This window comes from Lissotriton helveticus, chromosome 6 (genome assembly GCF_964261635.1).
Source record: "Lissotriton helveticus chromosome 6, aLisHel1.1, whole genome shotgun sequence".
NCBI lineage: Eukaryota > Metazoa > Chordata > Amphibia > Caudata > Salamandridae > Lissotriton > Lissotriton helveticus.
This window is the reverse complement of record NC_136067.1, coordinates 1,548,792,302-1,548,809,532: the sequence shown is the minus strand read 5'-3', so window position 1 is coordinate 1,548,809,532 and position 17,231 is coordinate 1,548,792,302. Positions and strand designations below refer to the sequence as shown.

Genomic DNA, 17,231 nt, shown 5'->3' with positions numbered 1-17,231 from the left:
TTTAAAGTGCACATCGGCTCCGAGCAGGAGCCGCTGCTTGGGGTGCACCCCGTGCGAACCATGCAGACTTTGGTGCCCCCACCCCCTGACCGCAAAAATACACAGATCCTAAGCTATGAAGAGGAGCAGAGAATAGGACAACTGAAAGGGCAGATCTCGGGTAAATACACCGCAGATATGCCCACAGGAGACAGACCTGAGGTCAGATGCACAGGACAGGGCAACTGCGGCGAGCCGACAGAGAAGGAAGGAGGGCAGCCACATTGGGCATGAGGGCACATACAACGGGAGTGATACAGCATGGTGGCGAGGGCACCCTCATGGTATAGGGAAGAGGGTAGCATCAGGAGTTGCAACAAAAGCTGAAAGGGCACAGGAATGGAAGCATAGAAATCCTATGACAGACCAGGGGGCAGCCTTGGGCGCCACCCTGAAGTTGCTGCTGATACCATGTGCCGTGCCAGGGCGCCTGCTGCCAGAGAGCTCCCGAGTCACAGGTGAGGAGTTTGCCAACTACGCACACTGTTGCATGCACTGATAGGGAAGGGCTCACCCACGCCACGGGCCTCTACATGAACACTTTCACCCTTAAACTACAGATGCATCCTGTGCCCGTGCACCCCTTAGCTTGGCAGAGGCACAGTTAGCACTGCAGGGGCACTGTTGGCAGTACAGGGGTAGACGACGTCCCATGTCACCGGTTCTCTGCTGCAACAGAGCATCAAGCAAAATCACAACAAGGGGGCTGCCCGCCCCCCAGCACCCAGATCTGTCCCATCCGCAGCTCTCCTTACCTGTGTAAGTCTCGCCTTCCTGCACCGCAGTCACAAGTCCAAGCAAAGTCCCGAGGATGGCAGCGAGCGCCCGCGCCATGGCTGCCGCCGGACTGGCGGCGGCGGGAGTCGCCCCTGCACCCCGTTGTTCCAGCCGCGCGTCCTCCCGCTGCTCCGGCTCCCTTCCGGCTGCCCGCGTGCCCCCCCGCACAACTCCTTGCTCCGCCAGCAACTCTTTCCCCGCACGCTCGTCTCGCGCTCCAGCAGCCTCCAAGCTCAGGCGGCCGCGCCGCTGACGTCAGCCGCGCGCGAGCTCTTCTACCACACCGGGCCACTAGAGGGCGCGTGACTGCAAGAACTGCTGAAGGCTGGGCGGGCTCCCGCTGGATGCAGAGCGCGCGCAGCTCTAACTGTACAGGAGGCGCAGGCGCAGCGTTAGGGGAGCCCGGGAGCTTCGTCAGTGTTACAGGGGTGTCGGAACAATGCTCGATTTCCTGTATTCAAGCACAATTTAAAACGAGGCAGAAAGAGCACGGTGAGTGGGAGGGAGGGGGGGTTGTATCTGTGTAGAGGGCGCGTGACTGCAAGAACTGCTGAAGGCTGGGCGGGCTCCCGCTGGATGCAGAGCGCGCGCAGCTCTAACTGTACAGGAGGCGCAGCGTTAGGGGAGCCCGGGGGCTTCGTCAGTGTTACAGGGGGGTCGGAACAATGCTCGATTTCCTGCAGTTCTGCAAACCTTCAGAACAGTATTCAAGCACAATTTAAACCAAGGCAGAAAGAGCACGGTGACTGGGAGAGGGGGGGTTGTATCTGTGTGTGTGCGCGCCCGTGAGTGGTAGGTGTGCGTGCGTGGCTGTGTGTGTGGGGGGGGGGGCATGTGCGTGTGTGATTGTATGTGCCTGCGTCTGTGTGGGTGCCTGCCTGCGTGTGTGCCTGACTGCGTGTTTAGGTGAGAATCAGAGGCAGGGGATGTGCACGGCGCCGGCTGGGCGTGCGCGCACACGAGGTCCAATCTCCGGCAGGAGAAGCTCGTGACAGTCTGCTGTCTACATTCCCCAAAAAGTGATTACACTAGTTGTCTCGCATAGACAGCAAAAGCTTCGCTTTTGCTTTCGTCTAGCGAGACCTAAAAATGGAGGTGTGAATGAGTGCATGGATGGACACAAAGAGAGCACACCAAACTTACAGGCTGAGTACTCAAGCAGCTCTAGTGATAATGCTATAAAATGCAAAGATTTACTATGTTAAGCCAGTGGCAACCATATGCCAAGATCGCACATACTATAAAAAGAATAAACACCATCATCTGAGTTCAAGCATTACAAGAGAGGTGGGAATTTCTTATCTAAGACTGCCTACAACATGACCACATACATAAGGCCGTTTTAAACTGTCTTGCCATGTAATGGGGTAGGGGTGGGGTGGTTGAAAGAGGAAGAGGGTGGGAATGTTGCCACACAGAGGTGGTCACCCCCCACCCCTTTTATAAGAGTATTATATACATTACCAGTTGCTCTTGAAAGGTTGTATGACATTACAGCGCTGCCAATTACCAAGCATGACTACCACACATATTTGACAATTCTTGCCTTTACCACGCATATGCATTTATCACACAGGTAAGTTGAATTAAGGTGTTTAAAAAAAAATAATAATAAAAAAATATATATATATATATACACACATACACACACGCACACACACACACACATAAGGGATGTCATAGTTGGGTTCAGATTTTACATACATAAAACCAAAGAAATTCAGCAGTTATAGTAATAGTCATCTCAAGAAACTATAACTCGTGCCTTAAGGTAACTATAATGCGAGCCCCCGCCATTCACAGGTTTCTGATCAATAATTGTATTGCAAATGTTTCAGTCATATTGTCAATGATGTCATATAAGATGTCATAACTAATGTAATATGTGGCATAATTAGCAGTGCATGGTGAGGGCGCGAGTTATAGTTACCTTAGGGCACAAGTTATATTTACTTGAAATAACTAGAACTTCTGAATTTCTATGGTTGTGTGTGTGTAAAATTTGAACCTAAATATAATGTCACTGTAACCTTTGGCTTTTTCAGTACATTTCTACAATATTTTAATGATATTTCCCAACTATAACATCCCTGTAAGCATTGTTTTTTTCAGTGAATTTTTAGTTTATTAAAAAACGTAAATTAATATTTAATTACCATACGTTAACCCAATTGCTGCTGCGCATGGCTTTTAACACTGCAGGGTGGGCAGTTTTGCATGCAATCAACCAGTGGGTCTGTGAGTGGATGTAGAAGTGGTTCTCTGGGTTTGTAAGTGGGTGTGTGAGTGGCTGTATGAGTGTGAGTCGCTGTATGAGTGTAAATGGGTGGTTTGTGGGTCTTTGATTTGGTGTGTGAGTGGGTGTATGAGTGGTTGTCTGAGTGCCTGTGTGGGTGGGTGTCTGTGTGGGTCTGTGAGTGGGAGTGTGAGGGATTCTCTGGGTCTCTGAGTGACTGTATGGGTGTGTGACTGGGTGTGTGAGTGGCTGTATGAATGTGTACATGGGTGTGTGATTGGTTTTCTAGATATTAGATTGGGTGTGTGAGTGCTTGTGTGGGTCTGAGTGGGTGTGTCAGTGGTTCTCTGAGTGGATGCATCAGTGACAGTAAATGGTGTGTGAGGGGTTGTAATAATGAGTGAGTGGTTGTATGAATGTGTGACTGGGTATGTGAGTGGCTATATGGGTGTGTGAGAGGGTGTGTGCGTGGTTGTCTGGGCATGTAAGTGTGTGGTGGGTGTATGAATGGTGTGTGAGTGGCTGTATGGGTGTGTTAGTTGTTTTGCTGCATAGGTGTGTGAGTGGATGTATAAGTGGCTGTAAATAAGTGTGTGAGTGTTCTTCTGGGTTTCTGACTGGGTGTGTGACTGGCTGTATGGGTGTGTGAGTGGTCTTCTGGGTTTCTAAGCGAGTGTGTGAGCGACTGTATGGATGGGTGAGTGTGTGTGTGGGTCTATGAGTGTTTTTTTATTGGATCTGGATCCCAACATTCCAATGCTGAATCAGCCTGCTTGCAAACAGGGAGACCACCTGAACACATGACCATTCGAGAGGCTGGCATATCCCCAGGGAAGCCAGTGGATCACATCAAAGCGTGCCACCGAAGCACCATGCTAGTGTCAACGGCTCTGCACTGCAGTCAGTAGTGTCTGGTCCAGAATGTATGATGCACTTTGCAGAAAGCTAACCATCCTGAATTGTTTGGGCCAAATTGGCCCAAAATTCCTCAAAAACCGCCGGCAAGATCACCCCAACCATGTCCCATAAAGAACAGATATATCTTCCAATCAAGCAGCTGGCGCTAACTGACCAGAGGGGTTAGGATGGTCAAGGAAAACATCAGCTTTCTGAAATTTTCAAGACGTTTCAATTATTTGTTAGAAGTTATCATGAGGAAAGAATTTGGGTTCACCCTACTGTTAGAAGATTGAACCACCAAACTCTGTGACACAGGGTGGTGTGTCAAAAAATCTGGGTCATCTGTGCCGGCCTGTGGAGTCTAGCAACCCGTCTGTTCACTGGAAGACAGGAACATGGCTTAGGCCAGTTCCCATAAGGCTGTCAGTCAAGGCTTCATTAAATGGTAGTAATGGTTCAGATGTAGTCTTTCTTGGTTGCAAACCTTTGCTACTACGATGGTTTTGACCTCCATAGTAATAATTGTAAATTGAAAAACCTACACCGCCCCTCTCATTACCACGGCAAAGGAGGCACTCTCTTCTGTTGGTGGTTCAGGGAAGAACACAACTCTGTATCCGGGGAAGTGTCTAACGCACGGACATCCTGAAAATTCAGATATAAATTGTCGTCGTAATTCTGAAGAAAATACTCCCCTTGATCACTATGTTCATCCCGAAAAGTTGGATGGCTCTGATGAGAGTCCGAACCAAAAAGTTGCTAGAGAGCTTAATTGCGGCTTTGAAACAAAGGCATGGGACTGTCCGAGTCAGAATGAACATGGTCTATCTGAAGGCCTCAATCTGTTGTGACGTTATCCATGGACCTAGAAAGGCAGGGTGCACTGGAACCAGTTGCGGTTTTGACTCTTTTACGAGGACTAACAGTAAGACCACAACACATGTTAAAGTCCCTCTAACTTCTCAGTTTGATCGTGGCGTGACTGGGGTTAATCTCCCTTAGCCTTCTGGTGCTTCTATTTAGAATAAACGGTCGAACTGGATGTCGATAATGACCTGTTGCAGGACCTTCCTAGGGAATGGGAATGGGTCCATACCTTCGACTCCGAGTCAGACTTCGGAGGCTTATTTTGGTGTTCCGAGACGTATAGCTTCATGGTCGAGTATTGCCTTTGGATTCATACTTTTTTGTAGGACTTGGAATCATGCATCAAACGCCAGAGGCAGACCTCGTGAGAATCTGTCACAAATATCTGTTTGTGACAACACCTACATAGCTTAAAACCTGTACATTTAAGAGACAACATAGTTCCCTGGCACACTGGGAAAAGGAATTTTGTAGAAAAAACTTGTCAAGTGATCAGGAAAAAGTTGAAATTAGCTCAGGATCTGCGTACAATGGTGCAGAAAGAAACAAACTGACATCAGTGCACAAGGGTGGCTCTGTTTGTCGTTTACGGGGTAGAGTGAATTCTGCACTTAGCTGCATGATTCCACCTACAGGAGCAATGCTGCAGGATCCAGCCTGGCGCTTAGAGATTGTCTAACGGTGAGGATTATGCAGTTAGAAGTATCCATCAGAATTTCTGTATGTGGTACCAAACACCCAGGGAGGGAATAATATGCACACATAAGGAATGTTGGAGCACTGTGGATCGTCATCTCTACTTTAAATAAAGGAATACATGATGGAGAAAGAGGGCAATCTGATGTACAGAAATAGTATTGGGCCTCCTACCTAGTGATATTGAATGGTTTGATATTTGCTTCACACAAGAACCCTTGGTACTGGGGGATAATAATGTTCTCAGGAACAGATTTATATGGAGGAGTGGGTATCACTGTTGGTACCCAGCTAAGTTACATCACTTATACAAGCATGGAAACTGGCTAAGCGTGCACTGACGGCTGGTAGTGTGTGTGCCTGGTGGAAGCGTGCACTGACGGCTGGTAGTGTGTGTGCCTGATGGAAGCGTGCACTGACGGCTGGTGGTGTGTGTTCTTGGTGGAAGCGTGCACTGACGGCTGGTGGTGTGTGTTCTTGGTGGAAGCGTGCACTGTCGGCTGGTGGTGTGTGTTCCTGGTGAAAGCGTGCACTGACAACTGATGGTGTGTATGTGCCTGGTGGAAGCAGTGGAAGCGTGCACTGATGGCTGGTGGTGTGTGTGCCTGGTGGAAGCATGCACTGACGGCTGGTGGTGTGTATTCTTGGTGGAAGCGTGCACTGACGGCTGGTGGTGTGTATGCCTGGTGGAAGCGTGCACTGACGGCTGGTGGTGTGTGTGCCTGGTGGAAGCGTGCACTGTCGGCTGGTGGTGTGTGTGCCTGGTGAAAGCGTGCACTGACGACTGATGGTGTGTGTGCCTGGTGGAAGCAGGAGCATTCACAGCAATAGAAGAAACAAATTAAACTGACGAAGAGGGATGGGGAGGAGGGAGGGAGAGAAGGTCAAGATATACCTCCATTGTGATTGTAAAGATTTGCCCAATCACACATTAAACCTAACTGCATGTTTAGATTTAGCACACTGCTCAGTAGTCCTTAGTGCAAGTTTAAATTTGCTGCACCACACAGTAATAATTTGCCATGTTCAGATTTGAATATCACTTACTAATCAATAGTGCATGCAGATGTTAGCACCATTATTCATGAATGATTAGGGCATGCTCAGATTCACCCACATTTTAGTACTTCATAGTGTATATTTGCATTTGCACAATCACTAATTAACTCTAAAGCAGGTTTTTAATTGCGCCATCAATCTTAGTTAACATTTGGTGTTGCACCAACACACTCCAGTCCTCAGTGCATACACAGATATGCAAAACCACTAAGTACATAGTACTTGCATCATCAGTCGTAAATCGTGAATGTGTGAATAATGCTGCTGAACCAAGACCAGCTTTGTGAGATTGCTCGTGTGGTTACAATGTGTGTCTACACATTGCAAAATTAGGGGCCTGCTAATCAGTGTTTGAAAATCTCAATTAGCTTGGGGTCAGAAGATATTAAATTAAAAACTTAGGACTGGAAATGCCCATGTGTAGTTGGTGTAGTCTTGATAAATCAAACGTCTGTTTCGAAGACGCAAATCGATGGAAAATGCAACCAGCTAAAGGGAAAAGAAAAAGTATGCAGCACACAACTGCTGTGAGCCACATTATTAGGTCATACTAAAAGCGTACTTTAATTGTCCCAAAGCAGGTGCATAGAGCTAAGTTCCTTGCAAGTGCTCTGTGCGGTAATGCAGGCCATGGCATCATAACCCCATTGACAATCACGGAAAAGGTTTTTACAGATCCATAGTTGGCCTTGCCGAAGGTACCCTGAGACTTTCCATAAGGACAACGCTGGATGTACACATGATTATACATACTGTGAGAAGCAAAGTCAGTACTGTGAATAAGATGCTAGTGCAAAGTAAGAGACGCAACGCACCCTCTGGGGCAAATGGGAAGGACATTCATCGAAGGAGGATTACACGCAAGGAAAGAAAATGTTGTGCAAATTAGAAACCAGCAGATCCCGAATGGCCACCTTTTCCTCAATGTGCAAATTTACTGCGTCACTGATAAAATATCAGAGCTACATGTGTGCTGACCATCAATAGTAGTGTGGGCATTAACTTATTTCGAAAGTGGAATTGCCAGGGACACAGCTCTGTCGCTGGGAGCCTGAGGGGAGAAGGTTCCTTGAGTTCAACGGCTCCTCAAACTCTGCCAAAAGGGAGTAATATAGGGGAAACTCCATAACAAAAGAGAAAACAATCTGGATGGGACAGCCGCACAAAGGGTCAAGCAAAGCATATCAAGGTTGCAGTGGGCCCTAATGCAAGCAAGTAAACTGGGTCTCAGACATATGGTGAAGTAGTAAAAGAACAGCAATAACTGGGATGCAGTTATGACTAATGACAGCAGTGCCTCTATGGTCGGTATCCTTTGCTCTAATATCGTCCATTGCCACATTAGCTAGTCCATTACTTGGCACAGTTTGCACTTGGCAGTGCACTACTATGGCCAGTGCAGCGCATCACCATAGACCATCCTACATTAGCCACATCCACTCCGACCTTCGTAGTTTTCATTATATCATTTGTCAATCCATATACACAAAGTAACCACTCACCTTTTTGTGAAATTAATTTAATTAATCAGAGCTCTGTTGCTCTCTACGAATGTCCGCGCTTTACCAATATCCATACGTTCATATATAATTGAAAGTGACTTTTTTTTAACCAAATGTCCAAGAATCTTTACCTAACTCTCTACAACAACATTTTTTCATAACCCTGTGAAAGCAAACTAATCAGCTTAGGGTGGCATGCACTATTAAAACTAAACGCAGGATGCTCCTTCACATATGAGCCCTTGTCCGCCAAGGTATTCTACGGTCCTTAATGAATGGCTCCACATTCATTGCCGAATACTGTTCAGTAGACACCATAATGCACGTAGTCCCATTAGGGTCCTTTGCAATATCTGCCTGAAGCAAAATTGAGGTACTAAACGAAAACCTATCATTGCCTAAAGACTTTAAATGCATCTAGTTCGTACAGAAATTTCGTCTGAATGCCACTTAACTTCAGTCATGTTAATTGCCTCGAGCGGTTTCCTCACATTTTACTCAACCTATGCGAGAGCTATCGGTTTTGCCAATATTTTTTAGCCATGTTGTATGCTAGTTTGGGTGCTGTTCAGCATGGCATAAAGTTAGTGGCGTAGAGGAGTGTGGTGTGGGGTGAAGTAGAGTGCAGTGGCATAGAGTGGCGTAGAATGGAGTGTAGTGGAGTGTTGTAGAGGTGACCAGTGTGTCGTAGAATGGAATGGCAAAAGGTGGAGTGGAGTAGAGTGGTACGGAGTGGCGTAAAGTGCCATAGAGTGACGTAGAATGTCGACAACTGGCGTAGAATGTCGACAAGTGGCATAGAGAGTCGACAAGTGGCGTAGAGAGTCGACAAGTGGCGTAGAGAGTCGACAAGTGGCCTAGAGAGTCGACAAGTGGCCTAGAGAGTCGACAAGTGGCCTAGAGAGTCGACAAGTGGCGTAGAGAGTCGACAAGTGGCGTAGAGAGTCGACAAGTGGCGTAGAGAGTCGACAAGTGGCATAGAGTCGACAAGTGGCATAGAGTCGACAAGTGGCATAGAGTAGACAAGTGGCATAGAGTAGACAAGTGGCATAGAGTCGACCAGTGGCATAGAGAGTCGACAAGTGGCGTAGTATGGCAAGTCAATGTGGAGTGCCGTAGTGTGGAGTGCCATAGAGTGTAGAAAAGTTGTACAGAGGAGTGAAGTGTCAGAGTGGAGTATCGTAGAGTGGAGTGGTGTGGAGTGGACTAAAGTTGCGTAGAGAGGTATGGAGTAAAGTGGCGTGGTACAGAGTGGAGTAGCGCACAATGGAGCATTGTAAAGGGGTGTAGAGTGAAGCGACCTCGACTAGTGGTGGGTGGAGGGGTGTGGAGTAGAGTATAAGAGTGGCATAATGTAGAGTGGAATAGTGTCAGAGTGGAGCGGAGTAGTGTTGTGTAGTGGTGGGTAGTGGAGGGGCATATAGTGGAGCAGATGGTCATGGAGTGACGCAGAGTGGCACAGCATGGAGTACAGGTTTGTAGACAGAGGGTCGAGTGTAGTAGAGGGTCATAGAGTGGAGTGTTGTGGAGTGTATGATGGTGTCGTAGATTGGAGTAGTATTGTACAGTGAAGTAGAGTGGAATGGCATAAAGTGGTGTAGAGCGGAGTGGCGTAAGCAGTGTAGAGTGAGGTGGCGTGAAATTATATAGAGTGTAGTAGAGTATTGTGGAGTAGAATGGCATGGAGTGGTACATTCGTGGAGTGGCAGGGTAGAGTTGAGTTTTGCAGAGTGGGATGGCACAGAGTGGAGTAGTGTTGTAAAGTGAAGTGGCATAGAGTATCAGGGTGGAGGGGTATAGAGTAGAGTGGAGGGGCACAGAGTGGAGAGTGGCATGTTGATAAGTGGTGTGTTGTAGTGTGGAGTGGCATAGTGTGGAGTAGCATAGAGTGGAGTAGCATAGAGTGGTGCGGCGCAGTGTGAAACAGAGTGGAGTGGCATTGAGTGGAGTAGTGTTGTGGAGTAGTGCCGTAGAGTAGAGTGGGGAAAAGTGGTGTGAAGTGGCGTGAAGTGGCGTAAAGTGGTGTGGAGTGAAGTGGTGTCAAGTAGTGTGGAGTGGCATAAAGTGAAGTGGTGTAGTGCGTTGTATAGTGTTGTGCCTGGGCGTAGAGCGTGGATAGGCGTAGAGTGGTATTGGGTGGAGTAGCGTACAGAGGAGTGTCAGAGTGGATTGTTGAAAAAGGGCTTAAAGCAACGTGGCGTAGAGTGGTGGTGGTTGGAGAGGCGTGGAGTAGACTATCAGGGTGGAGTGGCGTTGAGTAGAGTGGAGTGGAGTAGTGTCAGAGTGGTAAGTTACGGAGTAGAATGTCATGGAGTGGTGTACAGTGGAGTAGAGGGTCATGGAGTAGAGTGTGGAATTGAATGGAGTACAGTGGTGCAGAGTGACGTGCCATAAAGTGGCACAGAGGAGAGTAGAGTGAAGTGGCACAGAATGGAGTAGAGTGTCGCAGAGTAGAGGAGCATAAAGTGGCAGAGTGGAGTACTGTGTTGTACAGTGGAGTAAAGTGGTGTGAAGCATTGCAGAGGGAGTTGTCACAGGGGGGGTGCAGTGTATTGTAGAGTAGTGTGTTGTAGAGCAAAATGGTGTAGAGTGGCGTAGAGGAGAGTGGTGTAGAGTGGAGTGTCACAGAGCTGAGTCGTGTTGTAGATTGGAGCGGTGTATTGCTTCAGAATGGCATTGAGTGTCGTGGAGTGCCGCAGTACAGAGTGTTGTAATGTAGAGTGTCAAAGTGTGGAGCATCGCAGAGCACAGTGTCGCAGAGCGCAATGTCACAGATCGCAGTGTCACGATGCTTGACACTGATAAAGTGGTTATGCGCTACTTAAATTCAAGCACAAATACTATGATTGGGACATATGCCGGAAAATTACTAATTTGCTAACTACAGGTAAAAATAGCGAAGGAAAGAGTGGCCACAATTCAAGGGTTGGGGTGGGGGTCGTGGGGGTGAAAAATAAACATGAGAAAAGCATAGCTAATGCCTTTTAAGGAACTCTATAAAGAGCTGTGTGAAAGAGCAATATTAGGCGCGTGCTCAGGTGCAGACACTTTCAGATGAGCAGAGACAAGAACTGGACACATTTATACATACAGAAAAGGTGATAGGCATTGCAAAATTAAAAACAAACATCTCCTAGCCCAAACGACATCAACGCAACATTCTATAAAACAGCGCACAACTCGCATAATGGAGTCTGCTTTGTTGAAAATGTGGTGGGGACATGAGTCGGTTGGTGATCCTGAGTGGATGGAGTTCATCAGGCGAATGGTGTCTTCGGTGGTGATTGGGTTCCAAGCGCAAAGGTTGTTGGAGGGGGGTTTTAGTTCAGAGGTGTGTGGGGTGGACTGGTCTCCAAAGCTGTTATGTATGTCAGCGATTTTGTTGTGGAAGAACGTGGCTAGAGAGTCGCAGAGGACTTGGGAGGGAGTGATGTCGTTGGTGCCGGCGGTGGGGTTGGTAAACTCTTTGACGATGTTGAATAGTTCCTTGCTGTTGTTGGAGTTATTATCGAGTCGATCCTTGAATGCTGATTTCTTGGATGATCGGATCAGTTTGTGGTGATTGCGGGTGGCGTTCTTGAAGGTGGCCAGGTTGTCAGTGGTTGGGTTTTGTCGCCAGGCTTTCTCGACGGTGCGACAGATGTTATGTTATGTTATAACCAATTTGTAAAGCGCACTTTGACCAAGGTTTCATGGCGCTATTTTGAGCAGTTGCGATTTGACTGTTCTGACATGACTTCTGAAGGGACGAATTACTCATGTGCCTGTATGAACAGCCATGTCTTAAGCTGCTTTCTGAACCGAAGTAGATCGGGGCAAGAACGGATCTCCCATGGGAGTGAGTTCCATAATTGTGGTGCCAAATATCCAAAGCGACACCCACCATGTCGTTTGCGTTTGAATTTTGTGCTCACCATCAAGTTTTGATATTTGGAACGGAGATCGCGGGTTGGGACGTACCTCAAGATCAGTTTGTTGATGAAGATTGGGCTATAACAATTTAGGGATTTAAATGTGAGGCAGGCGGTTTTGAAGGTGGCCCGCTGAAGCAGTGGGAGCCAATGGAGTTTTTTTATCAGGGCTTTGGCCGTTTGCCACGTAGGCTGCTGGTAGATCAATCTTGCCGCCTGGTTCTGTACAAGCTGGAGCCTCTTGATCTGATAAGAGGGGAGGCCTAGATAGATTGAGTTTGCATAGTCTAGATGGGATAAGACTAGGCCAATCACAACTTGTATCAGTGCTGCCTGGGAGAGTAGGTGGTGAATCTTTTGGATCTTCCGCAGCTGGAAAAAACATTTAGAGACAACTGTGCCTACTTGAGTGTTTAGGGACAGATCTTTGTCAATGGTCACCCCTAGGCTTTTTACGGAAGAGGAGGAACGTCCCTAATTCTGCTGGCCAATAGTGAGGGCCCCAGGAGATACAACTATCTCCTATCAGTAGTACCTCCGTCTTTCCGGGTTCAATTTCAGATGGTTATGATCCATCCAATTGCGGATGAACACCATAGTGTCCTGAAAATTGGAGATGGATTCCGTGGAATTGTCTATGGTAAAGGAAAGCTGCAGGTCGTCTGCGTAGTTGAAGGTCGTTACTTTCCTCTGTTTTAAGGCTTTAATTAGGGGAAGTAAGTAGATGTTAAACAAATGTGGGGATAGGGAGGAACCCTGGGGAACCCCACATGTGATATTCAACCCTGATGCTGAAAAATTTGCCAGGCGAACAGCCTGAGTACGGTCCTCTAGGAAGAAGGTGATCCAACTTAGAGCCCTGCCCTAGATGCCTGCGCGCTCGACACCGTCCACCAAGATCTTGTGGTCCACCGTGTCGAACGCAGCAGACAGATGCAAGAGAACCAGAGCCTGAGGGGTACCGATGTCAGCCTCCCTGCGAAGTTCGTCAAGGACTGCCAAGATGACCATCTCAGTCGAATGCCCTGGGCGGAAACCGGCCTGGTGAGGATCTAAATGTTCAGTCTGTTCTATAAAGGCAGACATGGATTTTGCAACATGTGCCTCCAAAACCTTAGCTAAATAAGGAAGCAAGGAGATGGGGGCGATAGTTAGATGGATCTGATAGGTCTGCGCCGACCTTTTTTATCAGAGGGACCACAGTGGCATCCTTAAATGATTTTGGGACACAGCCTTGAGTGAGTGATAAGTTTAGAAGGGACAGAGCAGGTTGAGGAATGATGGAAAAAACTTCCCTCATGATGTGTGGGGGGCAGCAATCCCGGGGGGATCCAGATTTGACCTTAGACAACAGGGAAGAGAGTGATTCTACATCGATTGTAGGGAAACTGTCCATAGTGTGGATATTCCTGAAGGAGTCAGGAGGAATCACAGCTAATGGAGAACACGTAATGCTAGCTTTAATTGTTGTGATTTTTTCTAGGAAGAATGTGTTCAGTTTATCACATAGTTCCTGTGTGGGAAATGGTTTAGGTGAAACTCTATCAGGGTTGGACAGTTCATCCACAATAGAGAAGATCTCTCTCGATTTGTTTGTGGACATTAAAATCTTGGAGGAGAAATATTCAATCTTGGCTACCTTAATGGCTTTATTGTATTTTGCTTGTTCTTGTTTATAAAGGAGTTTGTCTTCAAGGTCATAGCGAGCTCTCCATCTCCTCTCTTTCTGACGGAGTAATAGTTTCATATCCATTAATGCGGGAGAGAACCATTTATGGGCTTCCGCTTTCCGGTTTATTTTGATCTTTTTTGGGGGGGCAAAGTGATCGCTTGCTGTTTTTAACCAGTCAGCGATCTGTATGTCAGAAAGATCCACATTCTGGGCTGGTCTAGGAGTAGATCCGGCCAGGAAGGTTGTGAATTCAGACAGGTCCACGGATTTCCAGCATCTAGCAGTTCCACCCTCGACCAAGGGGAATTTAGTTCAAATGGCCAGGGTGAGGTCAAACGTGACCAGAAAGTGGTCAGACCATATACATGGGTGTACCTTCATAGTAGAGATGATGGGATTTGTTGTCCAAACTTGGTCTAATATATGGCCTTTATTGTGTGTTGGCGTGGAGATATGTTGTGTGAGATTAAAATTTGTCAGAAGGTTAGTAAATTCCAGGGAGTGAGGTCCACCGGTTTGGTCTCCAAACCAGTAGTTGAAATCGCCAATCAGCAAGATGTTAGAGTACTTGGTTGCTAGATTGGCTATCTGTTCGCTCAAAGTGATGGGAAAGAGCGGCATAGGCTGAGGAGGTCTATAGACAACTACACATATCAAAGATGTGTGATCTGAGTCAAGTTTAATCACTAGGTTGTCGGCACTAGCTAGATTGAGGGAGTCGATAGATCTAAAATCATGCTTACGACGAATAATGGCAGCCACTCCTCCTCCGGCTTTTCCTGAAGGCCGGTCAGTGTGTAGTATGTAGTAATCGGTCGGGAGTGCTGCTAATATATATGGGGTAGAGTCAGGGGTTATCCATGTTTCTGTCAGAAATAGGATATCAGGTAGATCAGAGGAGAGTAATGTGAAAATTTCCAGTTGGTGTTTAACTAGAGAACGTGTGTTTAAGTAAAACACCCTGAAGGTCGTGTGTTTGGGGGCAGTGGTGACCTCGTGGTTCCTTTGGATACCTAGCATTTCCCGGAATTTATCACGTTGCTGCAGGAGTTCTAGACTATCAATACGATTCCTGGTGGTTTTGTTTAACCGATGGTGTACTCCATGCAAGTTGCATGCATCTGCAGCGGAGTATTTCAATAGGGGCGCAGAGTGCCGTGCCCCTTGCCCCGTACAGGCGCGGACGGGCGCAGACGGGCTTGCCTTAGGCGCGCCTTCGGCGCGCTGCCGGCGCGCCCGCTGCGCCCGTCCGCTGCGATCCCTGTATGGGGGAGCCATTTTATACTGTTGGGTGCGTGAGGGGCCGAGCACTACACCGCTCGCCCAAATTCCCCACCAAGATGGCGGTCGTCAACAATACGAGGCAGATCCACGCAGCGTTTGATCGGCTGCAGTGGGTTAGGGCATGGGCTAAGTAAGTATCAGACAATATTCAGCAATTGCAGTTTTTAAAATTCAATTTAGTGCAATTTAGATCTTCTTGGATTTCTTGAGGTCATCATTGAACCAGGGGGCTTTTTTGCTACCTAGTTTGATTAGATGGTTTTTCAAGGGTGCTAATTCGTCGGCGCTTTGGGTGATCCATTGTGTGAGGTAGGTGGCTGCTTGGTTTGGGTCCGATGATTTGGTAGGAGGGTTTTGGTGAAGCGAAGTGAAGAGCTGGTCGGTGGTAATTTTGTTCCAGTTTCTGCGAGGAATTGGTTGTGGGTGGTTGTGGGTCGTGGTCTTTTTGTAGTTGAAGTGAACGCAGCTGTGGTCTGTCCAATGGAGAGCTGTGGTGTGATTGAAGGAGATGTGCTTGCTGGAGGTGAAGATTGGGTCGAGCGTGTGCCCTGCATAGTGGGTGGGGGTGTTTACCAGTTGTTTGAGTCCGAGATTGGTGAGGTTGTCCAGAAGGGTAGTGGTGTTGCTGTCGTTGTTCTTTTCCAGGTGGAAGTTGAGGTCTCCCAGTAGAATGTAGTCCTCGGAGGGGAGGGCGTGTGGGCTGATGAAGTCAGTGATGTCTTCGCAAAATTGTGTGCGGGGTCCTGGTGGCCTGTAGATGAGGGTGCCTCTAAGTGTGGTTTTGGGGTCGGTGTGGATCTGGAAGTGAAGGTGTTCGGCGGCTGCGAGGTTATTGTCGGAACTGGTCGTAATGCGGATGGTGTTCTTATGGACTATGGCGATGCCTCCTCCTGTTTGGTTGATGCGGTCCTTTCGGATGATCTTGTAGTCGTCCGGGATGGCTGTGGCGATGTCGGGGGCTGAGGAGGCGTTCATCCAGGTTTCTGTAAGAAAGGCGACGTCCGGTGATGTGGTGTCGAGTAGGTTCCAAAGTTCAATGGCGTGTCTGTGGACCGAGCGGGTGTTGATCAGGATGCACTTCAGGTGGTTAGTGTCGGGGCTCTGTTTGGAGTTTGTGGATTTGGTGTGGGTCCTGATGCAGTCGAACTGGCAGGAGTGGCAGGTGAAGGGTCCATGGGTGTGTCCTGGGGCGGCTTGGTAGCAGTTTGGGAGTCGCCCGGGATTAAGTGCTGAGAGGGTTGCGGCGTTGTACGTTATGCGGGTGGAGTGGGATTTACGGGGGGCAGGGGGTCTGGTGCTGGGGGCGGTCCTGGCGCGGACGGGCGTAGACGGGCTTACCTTTGGCGCACCTTCGGCGCGCATGGGGCGCGTCCGCTGCGCGTGAACGCTGCGCGTAAGTGTGACTGTCATAAGTGGATAGTGGGGGGGCGGAGCGAGGGAGGGTCAGCTGGGAGGCGGGAGCGGGGTGGAGAGGCGGGCTGGGAGGCAACAAAACAACAACAAAATGGCAGCAGACCAAAATCGAAGCAGGACGAGATTGGGGCACAGGCAAAAATATTGCTAGGATGAGGGCAGATTCACCGGCACAATCAGGCACAATTTCAATTAGCCAGCAATGCAAGCTTTCACAAAAAGCGCTACGAAGTCACAGAGGCACAAAGACACAGTGCGCGCGATGTGGGCTATGTACTAAAAGCGCAACAAAAAATAAATCAGGCAAATTAAATGCTGTTAATGAGATCAGATGGTGATGTCAGCAGAGAGCAGCAAAGCGCTACGATACCAGAGAGCAGCAAAGCGCTACGATACCAGTAGTTGAGCAGGGAGCGTGGGGAGCGACAGCGTAGGTGCGGAGAGGTCAGCCCCTAACTTCCAGTGGGAGGGAGGGTCAGCTGGGAGGCGGGAGCGGGGTGGAGAGGCGGGCTGGGAGGCAACAAAACAACAACAAAATGGCAGCAGACCAAAATCGAAGCAGGACGAGATTGGGGCACAGGCAAAAATATTGCTAGGATGAGGGCAGATTCACCAGCACAATCAGGCACAATTTCAATTAGATGCGATTATAATGTAATAAATATTTGTAATATATTTGTTGGTACAATAGTTTTTTTTTTGCATAGTTTGCACTGAAGTCAGTCCTTAACCTTGTTAGGGAAATTTTACGGAAATCTTTCTCTATAATGGTACTGCCCACGTCGGAAGGGTTGGTATGGATTTTGCTGTAGCAACCCACTGGTATGCGGCCTTCTTTCATTTTATCATCTAGAATTATTGCCACTTCTGTGCCA

General features: G+C 48.1%; 1 protein-coding gene across 5 annotated transcripts in view; it reads right to left on the bottom strand.

Annotated features, from left to right (window-relative positions):
* The window catches only part of RALGAPA2 (Ral GTPase activating protein catalytic subunit alpha 2), a 1,907,250-nt gene that overhangs the window by 392,629 nt on the left and 1,497,390 nt on the right, over positions 1–17,231 (bottom strand). The gene's annotated exons all lie outside the window — the stretch shown is intronic.